This window comes from Ictidomys tridecemlineatus, chromosome 6 (assembly GCF_052094955.1).
Source record: "Ictidomys tridecemlineatus isolate mIctTri1 chromosome 6, mIctTri1.hap1, whole genome shotgun sequence".
Taxonomy (NCBI): Eukaryota; Metazoa; Chordata; class Mammalia; order Rodentia; family Sciuridae; genus Ictidomys; species Ictidomys tridecemlineatus.
This window is the reverse complement of record NC_135482.1, coordinates 49878523-49900956: the sequence shown is the minus strand read 5'-3', so window position 1 is coordinate 49900956 and position 22434 is coordinate 49878523. Positions and strand designations below refer to the sequence as shown.

The window sequence follows — 22434 nt, the reverse complement described above, 5'->3', positions numbered from 1 at the left end:
GCCTCATGTATGCCAGGCGAGCATGCTACTACTTAAGCCATATCCCCAGCCCCAAGAATATTTTTAAAAATGTTTTTTTAGTTGTCAATGGACCTTTATTTTATTTTTTTGTGGTGCTGAGAATTGAACCCAGTGCCTCACACAAGATAGGTGAGCATTGTACCACTGAGCCACAACCCCACCCCTTAAGAATATTAAGAGGGCTAGAGGTATAGCTCAGTGTATGAAGGTGTATGAAGTCCTGGGTTCAGTTCCTAGTGCGCGCACGCGGACACACACACACACACACACACACACACACACACACAGATTTTTTTTTGTTCCTTTAAAATATCTTTTATTAGAGAATGTATCATCATAAGGAAAATTATTTAATATACGCATTAAAATTTTTTTTAAGGACTGAACCCAGTGCCTCACATGTGTGAGACAAGTGCTGTGCCACTGAGCCTCAACCTCAGCCCTAATATATGCATTTTTTAACTATTTTTTTTAGTTGTAGTTGGACACAATACCTTTATTTTATTTATTTATTTTTATGTGGTGCTGAGGATGGAACCCAGCGCCTCGCATGCAGTAGGCGAGCGCTCTACCACTAAGCCACAACCCCAGCCCCTGCATTTTATTTTAAAGAATAAATAGGCGTGTATTGGGATTGTAGCTTAGTGGCAGAGTGCTTGTCCAGCATATGTGAGGCATTAGGTTTAATCCTTAGTACTACATAAAAATAAACAAAATAAAGGGATAGTGTCCATCCATTAAAAAAAAAAAAAACTTAAGAAAAAAGAATAAATAGCCGGGCATGGTGGCACACATGCTCACCTGTAATCCCAGCAACTCGGGAAGCTGAGGCAGGAGGATCTCAAGTTCAAAATAGCTTCAGCAACTTAATGAGACCTTGTCTGAAAACAAAACTGGGGATGTGGCTCAGTGATTGGGCACTTCTGGGTTAAATTCCTGGTTCAAAAAAAAAAAAGTAAAAAGAATAAAGAGGCCTGTGTATGGTGATATTTACTTATCAAGCTTGAGTAGCAGATATTATCGCACAATGAAGAGTCAGCCCCTGTGTGCTGTTCCCTGGGTGAAATCGCTCCCCGACATTTGTGTTAACCATTACCTTGCTTTCTTTGTACTTTCCTCACTTTTTTTATATGTTCCCAAGTAACATATGGTTCTGAAAAACTGAGTAGCAAGCCCAAATCTAGTTGTGTAGAGGGTAATGTTGCTGTCTTGGCTAAAAGCTTCCAGAAGGTAAAGTTGGGGTCCCTGTCTAGGGTTGACTTCCCCTGAGAATTCACAGGAGTCCTTTCTGGGGAAGTCAGATGGCAAGGTTATAAACGAGTCCTGTGACATCTGTCAGGCCGTCATGTGCACCAGCTGCTGAATAATCAGCTGGGCTGGGGTGTGGCTTGCTTTTTATTTTTGATTCGAACCTCACCACTTCCTCCTGCTCTTAGAAGCAGGTCAAAGTACTTCTGTGGGAATGGAGGGAAAAGCAGGTTTCATTAGCACATTGTAAAATAAACATGTACAGGTGAGAATTGGACCAGCTCCCCTGGGCATTCTGCCTGAGAGTTAGAAGATGATCCAATGGCAGGAAACATCTTGTGTTGACTCCCTTCCACACAACTGTCCCCTGAGCCACACTGCTCCAGGCTGTACTGGTTTGCTCTGCCCTGCACACTGCTGTTATCTGGGCTCCCCCCTCACTCTTTCAGTGGAAACTACCCCCCCCACCCCGGTGTCAGATCTTGTTTCCTGTATTCCATGTGACATAAATTTTTGGGGGCCGTGCATGAATGAAAATGGCTTTATTATAGCTGCATTTTGATGGATGGTTCTAGGCTTGCTTTATTGCCTTCTCACTTCCATTGTTGATCTTGGGAAGCTGGAAGCCTTTCCGATTCCTGACCCTCTGTACTTGACTGCTTACTTTTCCCTTGAAAGCTGTGGAGTCTTCTCTGGTTCTCAGAGTTCATGGTCCTGTTGCTTGCACTCATGTAGGTCATTTTCACTAGCCTAGACAGGTTCTTTCAATCAGGTAGTTTTCTGTGAACTGTTTCTTCTATTCTTTTTCTTCCTTCTGGGGTTCTGCTATTTGGTGGTCACCACATCTGGATTAGTTCTGTAATGTTCTGATTTTTCATCTTTTTCATCTTTTTATTTTTTACTTCACTGTGTCAACTTATTACCTCAACTTTATTTTTCAGTCCTGTATTGAAAACTTTTTTGGGGGATTGTTATTTGAATTTTTAAAAAATGTGGCACCATATTCTTATTTCATAGGTGCAATATATTATCATTCTAAGCATAGTGATAGAGACTAAAATAGAGAAGTAGAACAGAACATTTTGGAGGAGCTAAAATATAAAGGAGGAAAGAAACTTTCAAAACTGCTATTTTCTTTAGAAGCTTTTCTCAGAGGTCTGTTCAGCCCTGGCTGTCTGTTCATATGAAGTGTGGGGGTCTAAAAAGCTGGCTTGAACTCTGGGCTCCCTGGCAGGGATTATTGACTTTGAGTTCCACTGAAGGACATCTGGGTGGAACCCCCTAGTTGAGTATTTCAGGCCTGCCTTCTGAGGCTGGTCAGATTTCCCAGGGAAGAGTGTTCTGACCTCCTAGATGGTGGGCAAAAGTGTGGCTGCTGGTATTCTGGGAACTGAGTGGAGTGAAGAGAGCTGGAAGCCTCTGCATTTAGCATTTAGTAGGCCTATGGTCAGTAAGTCCCCTGTTTTAGGTAAGGAACTGTATACACAGAGGAGAAAAACAAGCTTAGTTTCTCCTACTGTATGCTCACAACACAGATCACTTCTGTGACCCCAAAAGATGCAGGGATTTCTTCCCACCAACAAGCAGTCAGTCAGTCTGCAGTGGGCAACACCTGGATGTCCTCTAATTCAATTCAGTTCTGACACTGTCTCCAAGTAGGTAGTATCAGGTCCCACAGATTGAGAGCTCAGTCCACAAGACCGCTTCCTGCTTTCAGATGCCAGTCACAAGTCCCAGGTTGTTTTACTTGTGCTGTTGACAAATTGGCTACAATTGGGGTTCCAACAGACCCCTCCTTGTGTTTAATTAATTTAGTAGAACAGCTCATAGACCCCAGGGAGTCACTTTTCTTTGCTAATTTATTATAAAGGATATTATGAAGGATACAGATGAAGAGATGCAGAGGGCAAGCTGTGGGGAGGGGCACGGAGCTCCTGTTCTCTGCAGACACGCCAGCCTCCGGCAACCTACATGTGTTCAACTATCCCGAGGCTCTCGGTCCTTTTTTTAGTGGAGACTCTGTTGCATATATAAGTATGAACAACCATGTAGAAATACAGTGGGACAAAAGGGGTATGACCAAATGCCAATAACTGAGTGGGGAGACCCAGCAAGGCCTGATTCTTCTCGGCTCTGTGTAGTATGTGTTTCTACATAGGAGCTGGGCAGGACCCCTTTCCAAGTGGGGGTCTTATGATCTACTGTCAGACAAGGTAAGTCAGAGAATTTTTTTTTTTTTTATTGCCAGCTCCAAAACAGTAACGGGAGAAGACTATATTTTCAGGTTTTATGGCTGCCTTGGGGACAAAAAGGATCAGATAGAAAATCAGGAGGTCAGAGAGAAAGATTTTTGCTTTCTGAGGCCCAAAGTCCCTCAACATTATAGCAAAAGATTTTCTTTGACCTTTAACTCTGAAGATGTTCTGAAGCTGCTTTAGAGACCAGGAACAAGCCGGGCGTGATGATGCACACCTGTCATCCCAGTGGTTTGGGAGGTTGAGGCAGGAGGATTGCGAGTTCAAAGCCAGCCTCAGCAAAAGTGAGATCTAAGCAACTCTAAATAAAATACAAAATAGGGCTGGGGATTTGGCTCAGTGCTTGAGTGCCCCTGTGTTCAATCCCAAACCCAAAAGAAATCAGGGACAAAGTACTTTAACTTTATTGTTCTAGTCATTAGAAAATAATAAGGACTGTGGGAGTTATGATCCAGAATCCATGGAGGAAATCCAAAATATCTAGCTCATGGTATCAGAGTACTCGTCCTCAGCTGCTTATCCAAGGACTCTCCTTAAACCCATACAGAAATGAAACTTTTGCAGTGATAGAAGAGTGGGTGCCTGGCCTTGAAAGTAGAAGAGGGGAAATGGGGATCTAACTACTCCACAGCTTTCTCCCCATTCTTCTTATCAAACTTCCTGGAGAACTGGCTGCCAGACATTGAGTCTTTGTGGAACATGTGTCATAATTTAGGTTGGATCTCAGCTTTCTTCAGTGAGTTTGGGATGTGGTTCTCTAGGATCTGCTGAGTCTATATGCTTATCTGTATGCTTTTCTGGCTTCAAAAATCCATTGCTATCCCAGCAGCTCAGGAGGCTGAGGCAGGAGGATTGCTAGTTCAAAGCCAGCCTCAGCAACTTAGTAAGGCCTTAAGCAACTGTGAGACCCTGTCTCTAAATAAAACATAAAAAAGGGCTGGGAATGTGGCTCGGTGGTTAAACTCCCCTGAGTTCAATTTCCAGTATCAAAATAAACAGACAAAAAACAGAAAAGAAAAAAAGTGCTTTGGTTGAGGGCTCACCTGGTTGAATTACAGCTTTGCTTTATCCTCTGATTTAACCATCCTGCTTCTAAACATTTCTCCTTGGGGGGGCGGGGGAAATTGAGGATATGTGAAAAGATCTCTTTCAAGAAAATTCATTGATCCTTTTTTTTTTAATTGTTTTGTTTTGCATACTAGAGATTAAGCTCAGGACTTCAGGCATGCTTGGCCAGTGCCACACCACTGAGCTATATCTCTTACCCAAACACTGCTTTTAAGAGTGGGAGAGTTGGAAATAATTTAAAAACCCAACCTCAAACCTGTCAGATATGTAGGAAAAAAAAATCCATTGCTGTTCTCTCTGCTCCCTTTTCCTCTAGTCCCTGCAGGTTCTGATTAAAAAAAAAAAAAAAACCCTCTTTTTACTGTATTTTTAGTGTGGTTTTGTGGGGATCAGAAATTATATGCATTCCCTTTCGCTTCTGCTGTCCTAACCAGATGTGTAGAATTTCTTTTTTTTATAAGCTCATTTGTTTTGATAAAAAACACTTAGATCAAAGTAGATTTGTCTCAGTTTGGAACTTGACTGCAGAACTGTGAATTCTATCACAAACTTGTTAATACTGATAACAATTATAAGTTTTTTAAATTAAAGATCTGTTTTGTGGTGCTGGTGATCAAATTTAGAGCCTTTTGCGTGCTAAAGCAAGTACTTTGCCTCTGAGCTACATCTCCAGCCCTTATGTTTTTGACACATAATTAGCAGCTTGGTCTACCCTGAAGTAAGTTAATAAGAATATGACTATGTGAAAAAAATTGACTAAATTTTTTTTACAATATATTTTAGCAATAGGTAAAAAATAAAACAATTCTTTAGTGTTTTATAGCTAAGTTCTTTTTCCATTTTGTCATAATTAACTTATTATATATACTGCAGATTTGTGTGACATTTGAGAATGCCATAATTGCTTTTGAACCTCTAAGTCCTGAGATATTCCTGAGGTTTTGAAACAAAGAGTAGATGTTTCTATGACCTCATTAAAAAGAAAACTGATTTTCAGAAAAAAAAGAATATTTATGAATCTCATCATGATAGGTTAGAAGTAGAAGAGACTTTAAAAAGTAATTTTGGTTAACCCCACAGCCTTAGTTGAGCACAGTGAGGCGTGGAAATAGGGGTGTTGGTGCAACTCACTAGGCTGGTTGGTAGACTCGGCCAGGACTCCCAGGCTTGGTGTCCTTGCTCAGTTATAGCCAGCAGGGGGCACTCTCTTTCCCTAAAGCTTTTACAACAGTATCAAAGTTTATGTTCTCTATAGTGTCTCAACCAGCAGGAAAAGACAACCCATAAACCAAAAAAATAATAGACTAGGATAGACTTCATATGAAAGAAATAATCCTTTTTAGAAGTACCTTTACACACACACACACACACATAAAATGTGTGTATGTGTACATATACATGTATATATATAATGTGTATATATAAATGTGTATATATATAAAATATGTGAATGTATATAATGTGTATGTGTATATATAATGCATGTATATATATATAATGCATGTATATATATAATGCGTGTATATATGTATGTATATAAACATGTACTATGATTATTTTTGCATTAGTTATATGAAAATACTTCTAAAAGTGGAATATTTTATCATATTTTATATTTAAAAGGAAGTACTTCCATTAAACTGTGTTTTCAGGATATATGCTTCAAAACCATTATTCATTCAACAAATTATTTATTGTGCATTTATAATTTACTAGACATGAGTACATGTGTTGGGAATATAGTAATGAGAAACATAACAAGATAAATATCTCACAGTTTGAAGTGTCTTTTATCCTAAGTATGAATGCAAGATTAGCTTAAATACTTTTTTCCCCCCAAAATGGACTCTTATTTTCTAAAGCAATTCACTGCATTTTTCCTATGCTAGATAGTAAATCAATAGCAAAATATAACCATCTATGTGACACAGAATGCTTAATTTTAAGAATTTTACTTACATCTCCAAGTACCATTCTCTTTTGCAAAGAAATAGACTGTTCTAGTGTTCCTAAACTTTGCTCCTATTGGAGTTACTTGAGGATCTTTAAAAAATTCTAATGCCTGGTTCCCACTCCCAGATATTCAGATCTAGTTGGCATGGAGTATGATCTGAACATGGTGATTTTAAAACTCCCTGGGCTATTCTAGTGTGCAGAAAAGTTTGGGAATTAGTGAGCTATTCCCTAATATTGACAGCTCCCTGAAGATAGGGATGATGGCTTCTACGCCTATTCTATCATCTTGTACAGCACATTGGACTTAATGTGTAATCAGCAATGAAAAGCCATTGCTTGGTTCCCTGGTAACTTTGCTTAGAGTTTATGGTTGTCTTTATCCTGATTCATGCTCATAAAAACTTAATTCAGGGCTGGGGATGTGGCTCAAGCGGTAGCGCGCTTGCCTGGCATGCGTGCGGCCCGGGTTCGATCCTCAGCACCACATGCCAACAAAGATGTTGTGTCCGCCGAGAACTAAAAAAAAAAATAAATATTAAAAATTCTCTCTCTCTCTCTGTCTCTCTCTCTCTCCCTCCTCTCTCACTCTCTAAAAAAAAAAAAATTCATTTGTTGCACTCTATATTTGTCACTCACCCCTGACAAAACTCCAGCCCTGATTAAATTCAAATCTCTCCATTCTGTGTGCACCTACACAGCTGACTGGCTGGAGAAACATCGTATGCCAACGATGCTGTCTTCTGATGCGAGACTGCCAACCTCATCATGGATACCCAGGGTGCTTCCAGAAATCCTATTGTATTTCCCTAGCCCATTCAAACTCCCCTTCTTCCTTTTTATATTCCATTCCTGCTCCTCACAACTGATGATTTCACTTTGTATTTCAGCAGAAAAAATATAAGCAATCAAAATGAATGCCTCATGTTCCTACCTTTGTGTGGACAGTGTTCCTGCTGTTACTCAAGATGAATTGCCAGGGCCCTTGGGTACATTAGATCCATCTTCTCTTTTCTATTTAAGGAATCTCTGTGCTTCTTTTCTCTCACCTTTTATCTGTTTTTCCATCTCTACTGGTTCATTCGATCAGCATAAAAACATGCCGATTTATCTTTCTTCTAAAACCAAACACTAAAATCTTATCTACACATTCAACTACTATTCCATTTTTCCATGCCTCTGTTTACCTGAAAAATGGACTATAATATTGGTCCTACTTATCTCAGGATTGTTTTGAAGACAGAATTGGATGTACTTTGAATTGTTAAATGTATATCTGTACTTAGTTATAAATTCAAAGAAGTTCTACACTGGGTACCTGCTAGATGCTGAGGTGAAATATGCTGTATCTCTAGTGACCTTTCAGAAAAAATGAAGATGGCAGGAAAGCAAACCTAAATTTTGCAATAAGATTTTTGTTGTAATGGTGGTCCAGTAAAAATTTAAATTGATTTTATTTTTCTCTTTTGTGGTGATGGGGATTGAACCTAGGGCCTTGGGCATGCGAAGCAAGCACTCTACCAACTGAGCTATGTCCCCCAGCCCTAAAATTGATTTTTGGATAACTCCCATTTTCACAAAGTATGTGTTGACACTCCGAAATATTTCAGATCTACATTTCCAATATGATTGGCTAACAAACAGGGGTCTTAGCTACACACTATTTGAGCCTGAAATGCCAATGAGTCATTAAATGTTTCAAGAAAGAACTATATACTTTTATGAAATTTGTGGAAAAATGCTTAGGAGGAGGTGTCGTTGATGCAAGGGAATTTCAGGCAAGTCAAAAATGATCTTTATATTCTCAAGAGTTAAGAACTACTTGGCATTAGATTACCTGAAGGTCCTCCTACTGAGGAGGGGAAAAAAAAGTGAGAAGTTTGTTGAATTATGAAAGAGAGAGTTGTTCTGTGGACGAGTGGCAGAAAGATGGAATCAAAGTCCAAAATGCTCTTGTGTTATGGTTCCTCTTTTCTATTCAGTCCTCTTTCTTTGGGACCACTTTTTAGGCAACAGTCCATTCCTCCACATCTGCCAGGATGGCATTAGGTCCCTTCTCCAACAGCAAGAATGGAGAAAGAAGGGAGAAGTCTTGAAGAGGAGTCTGGGCTTCTGGGGATGTGCCCTTGGAAAGCTGATGGGACACAAGAAGACTGCATTGGTCAGGAATGAGGGACCCTGGAACCATCTCATCAGTCTGCCACCGACTAGCTGTACTATCTCATGCAAGTTCCTTATCCCTCTGTATTTCAGTTTCTCATGAAAGGGTGTGATGATGATACTCACGACTTGGCGTCATCATGAGAACTGAGTGAGTTAAAGTGCATACGATGTTTAAGGCATTGCCTGGCTACATTTTTTACTGTTATGCCGTAATTATGGGGGAGGTTTTCGGGCTGTGTTTTCCATCAGCATTTGTCTACTTGCCTTTTTAAAAGTCATTTATGAAGGTCACTGGGCTTCTCACATTAAAATAAAATTGGTCAGGTGGGATTATTTAAAGTGGAGATGTCAAATAACATGTAATGAGGGATTTTATGAATTTTAGATCTTTGGGAAAGGACCGCTTACTTTTCTCCCATAACATGCAAGGGAGTTGCTTCTCCTCTATGTGATTCAGTTTGGAATGGGGCATGTAAATGTGTTTAGGGGATCCATATTCTGTATGAATGGAGGCCCTGTGTGAACGAAGGGCCAGAGAAGCAAAGGTGGAAACACCAAAGTCTGTGAGGCACGAAGGAATGTTGAGGGGGACTGAAGAGAAGGATAGAAATGTGTCATGTGCACGGACGGGGAGGGAGCATTCCAGGCAGAGAAAGCAGCCTAAAGGCAGAGCGAGCATCAGGTGTTGGTACTACTCTTAGTAATCTACTCTTGCTGGGTATAAAACTGGAGGATAGAGGGAAGTGGCAGGAATTGAAAAGAGTTGAGATTCTGCCTGTAGCAGCAATAAGAGCTCAGGATTGGATTTTCATGTTTCAGAGGTCATTTTAGTGGTAATGAAGACAGGCTGGAGAGGGTGAGTGGACACGTGGACTATCAGGAGGAGGCCAGTGCACTAGAACAGTAGAGTAGATGGGGAAGTGAGTCCTGGGTATGGAGGAAAGGCACCAAGCTACTTAGGATGGTGATTCAATAAGATAGGATTCAATCCAATTGATTCAATTGGATGGTAGGAAGAGGAGGATCTGGGTGGTGGGAGGCACCAGTATGTATGGGCAGCTGAGATCCCTCAGGAGAGACCACTGGGACTGCTAGGGGAAAATGTGGAAGACAGAACCCTGGAGGTAAAAAAGCCAATAGAGAGTGCAGTGTCAAGAGTGAGGCCAGAAGTAGAGTTTAAAGGAGATGCAGGTTTAACTTCTCTAGAGCAGTTCTCAAGAACACATGCATGTGTACACACACACAGTTATACAGAGAAGTCAAACAGGACAAAGATTGAAAGGGAACAGGACTTTTTTTTTTGCCTTTTTAAAGCAATGATAGTGGGCTTTTTACTTCACTCAAGTGACTGGGAAAGAGGCTGCATTACATTTGACTTATCTAGCAAGGGTATTGTAGTCATGTTGAAGTTCATTGGGAATGAGATGGGATAAAAATTAGGCTTCCTGGTTTAGATTCCCATCTGCCCCTTGGTGGTTAGAACTGATTACTTTCTTCTTCTAGAGTCTATCATTTGCTATACTTTCTATTAGAGCTCCAGTAATAGTTTATGCATCTTCTACTTCCTCCCTGCATTAGACACAGATCTTCTAGGAAAGAGACTAGGCCATTCATCCTTAGCATTTATTACAAAGCTTAGCATTACAGATGGGCTCATTGAATGTGTGGGAGGTGGATGGATAGTTGGGTGGGTGGATAAATGAAGAGGTTGTATCAGAGATGCCGTGTGTGTGTGTGTGTGTGTGTGTGTGTGTGTGTGTGTGTATGCATGCATGTGAAAGCACACGTGAAGCAAGTGACTTGGTCATGGAAGTAAGAGGCCACGGTAGGTACAGAGCTTAAGATCAACAGTGTATATTTGGAATCACCACTTTCATAAATGGCTAAGGGCTTGATTAGGAAGGAGCACCAGGGCTCTGCTGAGACTGGAACATCCTAGTTTGTAAACAAGTAAGAATTTTGTGGAATTATCTTAGAATTTTGGAACTAAAGGAAACCCCCTAGAATTAATCTAGTGTAACTTTCTAGGGAACATAGGACACTAGTATGTATGAACTACTTTCCTAGATAGACTAGATGCAATTTGAGGTATGGCTATTATCCAGGAAACATTTATTGATGATAACGTCAGTATAATCTTTACATAAGCATGGGGAAAATGAGGTTATAGCATTTCAGGTAGAAATAAACCCTAAAATCTGGGCATGGTGGTGCATACCTGTAATCTCAGTGACTTGGGAGGCTAAGTCAGGAGAATCGAAAGTTCAAGGCCAATCTCAGCAATTTAGTGAGGCCCTAAGCAACTTAGTGAGACTCTGTCTCAAAAAATAAAAAGGACTGGAGATGTGGCCCAGTGGTTAAGTGTCCCTGGGTTCAATCCTTACTACAGAAAAATAAAAATAAAAAATAAAAAAAAATCTTAAAAGACTTAGAAAATGTATGTCCCAGGCACATAAGAATAATATTAAAGACAGGTCAATTCCAGATATATTGTCTTTGTAGAATATCTCCTTGTAGCCTTGCAAACTTTGCATACTCAATGGTAGATGTGCATCTAACTCTGGATCCCCTGAAAACTGCAGGAGGGTTTTTCTGAGCCTCTGGGTATTTTTGCCATGATTTTTACTTTTAATGGGTTATATGCCATTGAATGATAACATAATGACATTTTTTTTTTTCTGGTGATGGCATGAACAAGTTGATGTTTGTAATGGACTGTGTATAGAAATGTGTGAGTGTGTGTATGTGTGTGTAGGTGTTTATACACACACACACACACACACACACACACACAAGGGATTGAACCGAGGGGTGGTGAGTCATATCCCAGCTCTTTTTTATTTTTATTTTGAGACAAGATGTCACTAAGTTCCTTAGGGCCTGGCTAAGTTGTTGAGGCTGGCCCTGAATTTGCAATCATCCTGCCTCAGCCTCTGGAGTCACTGGGATTACAGGCATGCGTTACCACTCCTGGCTTAGAAATGTACTTTGATATTGCATGTTGGAAAAGAATAATTTTTAACAATTGTGTGTCACATCCTATTAGTCTATTAGAGCTTTTTTGCTCCATCCAGTATGGCATTCCCAGCACCATTCACAGAAAGGAATGTTGTAGGACATGCCATTAAGGCACCAAAGTGTGCCATTTGGCCTGAGATCTCTCCTATAAGGTTTTGGTCAAGTATGAAAGTTGCTGTAGTTGGGTGTGTTGGTTTCAAGTTCAAAGGATGGCAAGGATGTCCTTCTCACACCTTGCTGCCACTACCCAGGGTGGCCAGTAGAGGGCAGGCTGTCTCCTTCTCCCCTCCCCACGAGCTTTCTGATTTATCAGATCAAACCGATTCTAGAATCGGTTGTGTAATTAAAACATGATAGGAAAGGGGTGCATAATTTATTTAGTTGTTTTCTTTATACAATTGGGGCAGGTTTCTCCTAGCCCGCATTGGTGTTTCTGTCTTATCATTTTTTTTTTTTTTTGGTCCCAATTCTCCTTAGATCGCTCACAAAATATAGAAGGGATTCAAACTCTAGGCCCTGTAATGTGGGGAGGTTTGTGGACTTTGAGTTTGGTTGGTTATGATTCTTAGTGAACATTAAAGAGCTTCTCATGTCTGATTCCACGTCAAGGCCCACAAGGCTCCAGCACTCCTACAGAAAGACAGGGACTTTTAGGGAGCTAAACGGTCTGACTTGTTTCCATATGAATAGATTTCTGTTGTTATTCTTGGAAAGATGTGATAATAACTGTCATCCCTTTTAGAGGAGGAGCTAAATTTGTGAACGTTGTTGGGCTATGAGATCAGACGTCCCGATCCTGTTTTTGTTCTCCTTCCTTCCTTCTTTTTATTTGAGGCAGGGTCTGACTATTTTGGCCAGATTGGTCTCAAACCTCAAACTCCTGGGCAGAAGCAACCTCCTGTCTCAACCTCTTAAGTAGCTGGGCCGATAGGTGCATGCCATCCTGGCTCTGGCTCTGTTCCTGTTTTTGATGATCCTTTTTTCTTTTTCTTTTTTCCCTGTAAATCATCCTGTTTGTTGGTATTCACCTGTATATAAATAGTATTTCCCCCAGGGATTTACTGGTGACTCCTCTTCAGGGTGTCTCATTGAGAAGATACTTTTCCTCTTCCAAAGTCTCTATATTTGAAAGTGGGGAAGATCAATCTTACATTAGAAAAATATAACTGATTTCCTGGGAGAATGACCATTTCTGCTTGCCATCCCAGCCTGTTTTGGTTTGAATATGAGGTGTACACCCCAACCAAGGAGACAATGTAGTAATGTTCAGAGGTGAAATGATCAAATTATGAGAGCTGTAACCTAATCAGCAGATTAGTCCATTTGATGGATTAATAATTTGAAAAGACTACTGCACTGGGTGGTAACTGTAGGTTTGGGGTGTGGCTGGAGGAAGTAGGGGGCATACCCCTGGGGTTTATATTTTGTTTCTGGTTCCTTCCTTTCTTTCTGCATTCTGGAATTCTGGATGTCATGAGTTGAGCTGCTTTCCTCCATCACACCCTTCTGCCATGATGTTCTGCCTCACCTTGGGCCCAGAGAAATGGGATTGACCAACCATGGAATGAACCTCTGAACCTGTGAGCCCCAAAATAAACTTTTCCTTTTCTAAGTTGTTTTTGTTGGATATCTTGGTCACAGCAATGAAAAGCTCACTAACACTGACCATGGAAAATTTTTTTTAGTTAAAATTTATCCCTGTAGAAGAGTGAAAGGCAAGCAACAAATAGTTGTCTCTGTTGTAGTTGTTGCTAAGGATCAATCTTGCCTCTGTGAAGGTCAGTGAAATGTAAAAGTCATTCCACTGTATTGGCCATTTCTGTGCTTAGTGACACCCATGTCCTCTTCATGCGTGGCTTTCTTTAACTTTGCATTCAGTTAATGCTCCTTGTACTTTAAATTTGTGTTTTACTTGAAACATATCCAGAGTCTGTGTCAGGATGGTGAATATAGATGGGAAATATAAGCCTCAGAAGGATGAAATGATCCAACCCAGTTTCCCCAGCAAATGACTCTAATTCTCCTCTCAATTCATAGAATAATGAAATTTGAGATCCTTAGGAATCATGCAACCCAACTCGCTCATTTTGCAGATGTAGAAATTAAAGATTCAGAAAGTTGAATAAGAGGTCTACAACTACCTCACACCTGTTAGGATGGCTGCATTTGAATAAAGGGTATTGATGAGAATGTGGGGGAAAAAAAATAAACCCCTCGTGTGCTGTGGATGGGAGTGTAAAATGGTGCCACTGCTATGGAAAATCATCTGTGGTTTCTCAACAAATTAAAATCGGGTTACATGTGCTCCAGCAATTCCACTTATGTGTGTACCCCAAAGTATTGAAAGTCAGGTCTCACTGAGATATTTATACACCTGCCTTCATAGCAGTTCTATTTACAGTAGCCAAAAGGTGGAAGCAACCCAAGTGCCCGTGGATAGATGAATGGAGTAGCAAAACCATACGTGTACATAATGGAGTGCCATTCAGCTATAACAAGAGGAAGGAAATTCTGACATGTGCTTCATAATAGATGAACCTTGGGGATATTACGCTAAGTGAAATAAGTAAGTACTGCATGTTTCCACTTACGAGAAGTTCCCAGAAGCAGAAAGTAGAACAGTGGTTGCCAGGGGCTGGGAAAGAGAGAGGAATGGGTGTAGAGCTTCAGTTTTGCAAGATGAGAAGGCATGATTGCACAACAGTGGGAATGGACCTAACACGATTGAACTGTATGTATAAAATTGGTTAAGATCATATGTGTATTCTACCAAAAAAGTTTTTTTTAAAAGGTGCTTTTAGCTGCATAGGTAGCTGGTGTTACATTTTTTTTCTCAACTTCATATCCTGTTCTTTCCCTAATATGCCACTCATGGCGTTCTTTCTACAAAATTAATCATGGATCAAAGTTAAAGCATCCTTTTCCCATCCGGCTTATCACTGTCCAGAAAACTAGTTTTCATTGTTGCTGCTTGGAAGTGACTCTCCACCTTCCTCTCTTCTTTAGATCACTCCTTCCCACTAGGCTCCAAGCAGAATGAATTATGTGCTGTATTTAAAATTCACCACATTCTCTCTTGCCTCATGCTACTTCCTCTGCCTGTTATTTTTTCCTTTACTACCTCTATATGGTAACTTCTATTTTGAGGATGCAGCTGACATGTCATCTGTTCTGCAAAGTGCTTTTGACCACACAGTCTGCATTGGGTGCTTACTACTTTCAGGGTCACCCTGGCCACATGACGTTGCTATACTTTGTTCTTGTCCACATCCTCATTGTATTGTGCCTCACTGGTCTCACTCACAGTGTAGCACGTTGCTTGCATATAGGAAAGTTGCTCAGAAATGTCTGCTGCAAGATGAACTGTGTCTTGGAAGATACTGCCGTAAGAGAGACATTCAAAATTTCCCACCACCAATTGCTGATTTGCTTTTTCCTCTGACTTAAAAAAAAAAAAGTATCTCATTTTTAATTGTGGTAAATATACATAATAGAAGATTTACCATCACAAGCATTTTAAGTGTGCAATTCAGTGGCATTAAGTATAATCATATTGTGCAATCACTACCACCATTCATCTCCAGAACTCTTCATCTTGTAAAACTGAAACTGTCTACCCATTCAACAGTAACTTCCCATCCCTGCCTCCATCTCTCCAGCCCTTGGCAACCACCATTCATTATTTGCTCTTTTGTGATGGGCTTATTTTTTCATAAAATATCCTCAAGGTTCATTCATTTTATAGCATAATACAATACCCTACAAAATGGATTTTTAAGGCTGAATTCTTTCTGAAGGTGGAATAATATTTCATTAATGTATATTCAACGTTTTGTTCATTCTCCTATCTATGGAAATTGGTTTGCTTCTACCTTTTGGCTATTGTGAATAATGCTTCTGTGAACATGGGTGTGACTCTGATTTTTACAATATGGCAAGTCTACCCTTGTGCTATTCATCCAATGCTATATAAATACACCCTTAACCCCTTGAATTCTTCATAGTCTCCATCTGGAAGCATTAATATATTTTTTTTTAGTTGTAGATGGACACAATGCCTTTATTTTATTTATTTTCATGTGGTGCTAAGAATGGAACCTAGTGCCTCACATGTGCTAGGTAAATGCTCTACCACTGAGCCACAAACCCAGCCATGAAGCATTTTTCTCCATCCATTTCTGGCATGTTCCATTTTCCCCAGATTTTAACTTGTGATTTGTTTTTCTTACTTAAAACTGTTTATCTTGGGCTGGGGATGTGGCTCAAGCGGTAGCGCGCTCGCCTGGCTTGCGTGCGGCCCGGGTTCGATCCTCAGCACCACATACAAACAAAGATGTTTTGTCTGCCGAGAACTAAAAAATAAATATTAAAATTCTCTCTCTCTCTCTCTCTCTAAAAAAAAAAACAAAAAACAAAACTGTTTATCTTCCTTCCCTCTGAATTGTGACTCATGCCCTCCCCCTTGTTAGTGGCTTTGGATCAATAATGCTACAGATCCAGTCTAACAACTTGTTCCTAAGCCTCATAGGGTTTAGGATTCTTGGTAGAATATGTTCCCTTCCTTCATCTCCATCACTTTCTCCTCTTCTTTCTGGTCATCAGAAATTTATCCTCCACTTTTCCAGCTGTTCCTATCATGCCAAGGAGGATCATCTGACGGCAACCTTCCTGTACTCTGTTCGGCATGAAGCCTCCGCTCTGACCCTTCATACTGCTGTCTCTGTACCCTCTCCTTACATATCCCTCCATATCAAGGCCTTGAAGAAATGAAAAGTGACTTCTTTTTTTTTTTTAAATTTTTTTTTTAAATTTATTTTTTAGTTCTCGGCGGACACAACATCTTTGTTGGTATGTGGTGCTGAGGATCGAACCCGGGCCGCACGCATGCCAGGGGAGGGCGCTACCGCTTGAGCCACATCTTCAGCCCGAAAAGTGACTTCTTATACTAGAGACAGACAACAGCAAAATACAGTCCCCACTTCCCACAGCCTGTTTTGGTGGATTTGTGGCAAGGGATCTGTTTCACCTGTGTTCTGAGGCCGGCCATCCTACTTCTTCCTTCTTGTGTTCTCTGTTCCTGCGGCTCCAACTTTCTCCACATTCTTCCATTTGATTCCAGACCTCTCTCTCCTCTACCATTCTCCAGAGTACCCCCAACATGAGGCACGTGACACAATTTACTGAAGGTTTCAGGGTAAGAAGGAGGGAAGTATAGCATGAAAAAAAAAAGTCAATTGTTAACCCTGAACTGAATCAAAGATAATATCAACAATATTGTTCTCCTTTGGGAATTCCCTGGTAATCTTTAGGCCCTGCTTATCTATTTTATAGCTCAATCATCTATACTATTTGGAAGTCAGAGAGCTTCAGAGCCTAGAAGGTAAATCAACATCCTTGGCTCAACCTAATTTCCCCTCCGTGGAGGAAGAGTAAGCCATACGTAATCATTCGGTGTATAGCATCCCTCTGTGCAGTTCCAGCTCATCTGGGTGAGATCAGGCAGGATGGTGGAGGCGTTCCAAACTTTTCTCTTTGACTAAAGCTCATTTTCAAATTGTACACAAGTTTTTAATTTTTTGATTACATCAGATTTTTAAAATAATATTACATTTTTTTACCTTTATTTTATTTATTTTTATGTGGTGCTGAGGATTGAACCCAGTGCCTCACATGTGCTAGTCAAGCGCTAGCACTGCAGCCCTGATACCAGATTTTTAATGCAAGAGTTGGACAAATAGCAAGGGAACATTTGAAGTGTTGACTCACTGTGTCAAAGCTTCAATATCCTAAATGGTTCATACGATTTTTTTTTAAGTGAGTATAATATGGTGATAGAATTTTTAAACACTCTTGAAAAGACTCAGGGCAATTTGGTTTGAATCATCTCAATAGCTGTCTTAATTCTGAGACACAGTGATTACGACAGCTGCTCCCCTGCACAAGAGGGAACACTACAGTGGCACAAAAATTATTCAGGACTGATTATACTCAGAGACTGTATCATTTCCCATCTTCTCTCTATGGAGAGGGTCTTTGGTTTGTTGCTTTCTCAGCTAATGATCCAGCTTCCTGTTTCCTTTTGCATATTTGGCAAATTATTTTTAGAGACAAGTCATTTCTGCAGTTTCTCAGGAAACTTTTAAGATGGCCCAGACTTTCTCCTGGATAAGTTTTAGGGTGGGTTGATGTGGAAAGGAGCTCACTTAGTGTCCACTAAGCCTGGTGTGTGCCCTGATTGATGTCTGCACACTCTGCCAGGGTGCCACAGAAGGGACAGTCAGTCTTTTGTAATTCTTACCAAGACGTTCATTAATTTGCTCAGGTATTATGGGATATTTTGTTTGACTGGCAACTCGAGGCTAACCATGTTGAAGCCACTTGTTATTTCTACCAGTACCTTATTTGTATTAGTTGGTAAACGATATAATGAACATTTGCAGAAATGAGGGGTGTCTCGTTAATTGGTATCCACGGGGCTATGAACAAACATATTTTCAGAACTTCCAAATGTTTTGAACCTGCTCAGATTAAAAAAAAGAATCTGATTATATTTCATTGACTTAGTGGAGAGAGTGTGGCTTTAGAGTGATATCCACCTGAATTCAAATCCCAACTTCACTTATTAGACTTATGATCTTAGAAAAGTTATTTAACCTCTTAGTTTATTTGTTCATTCGTTTATTCAAACTTCCTTTTAAAATTATTTCCTAGAATAAAAAAAAAGAAAATCAGAAGAGTGCAAGAAAAAATACAACCAGTTTCCACATTCCAACTATCCAAAATTAACTACTTGTATTTGTATGACTGTCTTTTCCTGTAGTCATTTTTGTCTGTGCCTAGTAAAAAAACATTACCACAGTAATATATGCATGCTGCTCCTTTTATTCCCCATTGCTTGGGAAATAATATCTACTTTGTTGCATTAAACAAGATAGGATAATTAAAGTATCTCAACCAGTACCTGAACCACACTACATTACATGGTAATTACTGTTATTTATTTATTTGTTTTTGGTACCAGGGATTGAACTCAGGGGCACTTGACCCACTGAGCCACATCCCCAGCCCTATTTTGTTTTTTACTTAGAGACAGTCTCACTGAGTGGCTTAGCACTTCACTTTTCCTTTGAACTTGTGATTCTCTTGCCTCAGCCTCCAGAGCCAGGGAGTACAGGCATGCACCACTGTGCCCGGCATAACTGTTATTATGGGTTATAGTTATATTCATCCCATCCTTGTTTTTTTGTGTATCTCTATTAGCAAATATAGTCCTGGTAAGTTGATAAACTTATAAACGCAAATTTTTGACAAGGTATTTCTCCTTCTAAGATATATTTGCAACCCCTAACTTGAGAAATTGCTATTAATTCATGTAGGAATATAGAATGTACCATAAAACTTATTTATGCTGCAAACAATGAAAATGTATTCAAAAACCAAAACTTTATAATAAATGGTGGGCTGTATTTGATGAACTCCAAAAAATAAAATGGTTGAATCAAATTTCAAAATATTGCAAACATTATTTGAAAAGCTACAATATTGGAGGAATAGAAAGATTGACAAGAACATTGCTGTCTTAAACTCTGCTATGCAGGATTGGTTTCCTGCTTGCAGTTATCTTACAAAGGCAATGGCCACTGGGTAGTTTATACTGGGGCTTTATTAATTTTTTTGAAGAGCAGGAAAGAATTGACTTATATGCATTGTAGCAAATTCTCCTAAAGTAACAAGTTTAAAAAATCAAGATAATGAAAAATGTCACCAATTTTTCAGTTTAAATATGAGTGTTCTTTTTAATGAACTTCCTCAAGTGGTTTTGTTCTAAATCTGTAGATCACGTTGGATACTAACATAATTAAAGAGCAAAGAAGCTCAAGTGACCTCGTTGGCATTGTTGTAATCTATAACAATGTTCTCATATAAGTTAAAATGTCTTAAAATACTCTTACGTGCTTTTACACTACCATATTAACGGTGGAGAAAATATTTAAATAGAGAGCTTACTGTATGCCAGGCGCTATGGTAAATGCTTTTCCACTATCATTTGCTTCTTTGAGTAACCCTTAAGGAGTAGGTACTTTATTGCCACATTTTGTGAATGAGGAACCTGAGGTAATTGAGTTACCCAGGTTTACATCACTACTGAATGGCGGAGCCAGGTTTCAAACCCAGGCAACTGGTTTTAGAATCTCTGTTTTTAGCTACTATCCTAAACTGACTGCCCTTAAATCTATAATTACAGGAACATTTTTTACCTGATGTCTAGAGCTAGTGTGTGATATCTGAGCATTGCATATTTTGGAAATTTGTCAGGGAAACTAAGAATAGTGTTTGTGGATTATTTTTTGTACATTGCACAAATGTTAGTCAAAATAACTGTTCGTAAACACATCTGCTTATTTTTCTTATAGTTGAATAAGAAGGCTTTTTAATGGGTAGGAAAACATGACATTCTTCTTAACTTGATGAATTTATGATTTTATTTCTTTTTAACATCTAAGTACCAAGTGTGAATTTATGATTTTATTTCTTTTTAACCTCTCTGTACCAGAGCCTCTGTGCTAGCTGCAGGCAGGGGTGGGGGTCAGGTGCAACCATGAATAAAATAATTAGTCCTCATACTAAAAGAAGTTTGTGGTTTACAAAAAAGGCTGCATATAAATAATTCAAGGGCATGGGTGAGTCAGGTGTGGTGGTGGGAAGTGTAACATATGGAATTCAGGTGTTGTGGCAGGTACCATTTTAAAATAGAGCAGCAGGATCCGAGTCTGATATTCTTTGTGTGCCATAGATACAATTAAAAAGACATTTCCTGAGTCTGTATTATGGATCAGTCTCTATGGAAGAAAATTATTTTGCATTTCCCTAAAATATACTGTAGTATGGGTTGAGCATCTCTGGTCTAAAACTTTTTGAGTACTGGCATGATGGCACCACAAGTGGAAAATTTCACACCATAAAACTTTGTTTCAGGTACAAATTTATTGAAAATATTATAATTGCCTATAAAAAGGTTATTTGTATAAGGTGTATACGAAACACAAATGAATTTCATGTTAAGACTTGGACTCTACCCCCAAGATATCTTGTCATATATAAGCAAATATTTCAAAATCTAGAAAAAAAATTCCCCAGTTCAAAACACTCCTAGCCCCTGCCATTTTGAATAAGGGATACTCAACCTGTAGTTAGTTTTCAAGTGTCAGGAAGGTTTAAAATTTAGAGACTCAGAAGTAATTTAAAAAAAAAATTTTGTAGTTGAACACAACACCTTTATTTCACTTGTTTATTTTTGTATGTGGTCCTGAGGATCGAACCCAGGGTCTCGCACGTGTGAGGCGAGCATTCTACTGCTGAGCCACAACCCCAGCACCCCTAGAAGTAATTTTTTAAACGACATAATCTATTCCCTCCCTAGGTGTTGGCATATCTGATGATGCTGGCCTTAGGCCAGAATGACATATTGTTAAGTGATGCTCTGCTGTAAGTGGAGACTAAAGACAGTGGTAATTAAAGGTGCCAGCACTGCTATACTAAGTATATGAGCACAGTAGCCATACGGGTACTGATTCTAGAAGAGAAGGAGAATGTAGAAAGTATATTTACTAAGAACTACTGCTTCCTTAGGAGTTTTTTGTCTATTAACCAAAACTGTAGGTTGACTTTCAAAGTTGAGAACATAAATATGACCGTTTCCCAGGTTACTCTGGTAGATTCTTGTATTTTTATAACAGCAAAGACAAACATGAATACAGATCACCAGATATGCAGCCCTTTGAAACACTGTGGCCTATATTGACTGATACCATAAATCTGTCTCACCCCTAAGTATCTGCCACCTGTGAAACTCAGGAGAACAACATTCCTTTTTATGTAGTTCCTAGTGTGATTTAAAATTTCTTACATTCACTGCCCTGTGATTTAACCATGGCTGATTGTTATGATAGCCTTTATATTTAGAATATAGAAACAAAACACACATATCATTTTTATTAAATGTTTCTTTTAACTCAATGTTTTCATATTGACTTTTGAATGACAATGCATATTCACCTTAAACATGTCTAGGCCTTATTTGTGAGAGTTATCCTGTTTATTATAGCTTTTTGGCTAATATTTTTTCTTCCTGAATCTCTGAACTTCCTTGAAAACAAGCTTCATTTGAAGAAATAAAGTTCTAAACTGCTTTTTGGAATTTCTAGATGAAGTAGTAACAGAAAAATTATATATATGGAGGCAGGTTCAAAATGAAGTTCTGCTAAGAATCGTGACTTCTACTTCTAAGTTTAAATTGATGTTATGGTACAGACACAACAAATGTAATCATTCAGAAATAAGAAAATCAGGAGCTGGGGTTATGGCTCAGTGGTAGAGCACTTGCCTAGCATGTGTGAGGCACCGGATTGATTCTCAGCACCGCAAATAAATAAATGAACAAAATAAAAGATCCATCAATGTCTAAAAAAATAAGAAAATCAATTAATAACGAATTTAAAGCTTCTAGTTTTATACATCATACATAGTCATGCACTTTTTTGTGTGTGTATGTGTATTAGGGATTGAATCTGGGGTGCTTAGCCACTGAGCCACGTCTCCTAGCCATTTTTGTTTTGAGACAGGGTCTTGCTAAGTTGCTTAGGGCTTTACTAAGTTGCTGAGCCTAGCTTAGAACTTGCAGTCCTCCTGCTTCAACCTCCTGAGCCAC

The 22434-nt window shown here is 39.3% G+C and overlaps 1 protein-coding gene and 1 long non-coding RNA gene across 4 annotated transcripts in view; both read left to right on the top strand.

The window, feature by feature from the left end:
* The window catches only part of Tbc1d30 (TBC1 domain family member 30), an 87382-nt gene that overhangs the window by 13065 nt on the left and 51883 nt on the right, over window positions 1-22434 (top strand). The window lies entirely within an intron of this gene.
* LOC144378628 (uncharacterized) lies at window positions 6284-14292 on the top strand. The gene is made up of 2 exons (XR_013440535.1): window positions 6284-13306; window positions 14128-14292. It is a non-coding gene; the product is annotated as an uncharacterized LOC144378628 (long non-coding RNA).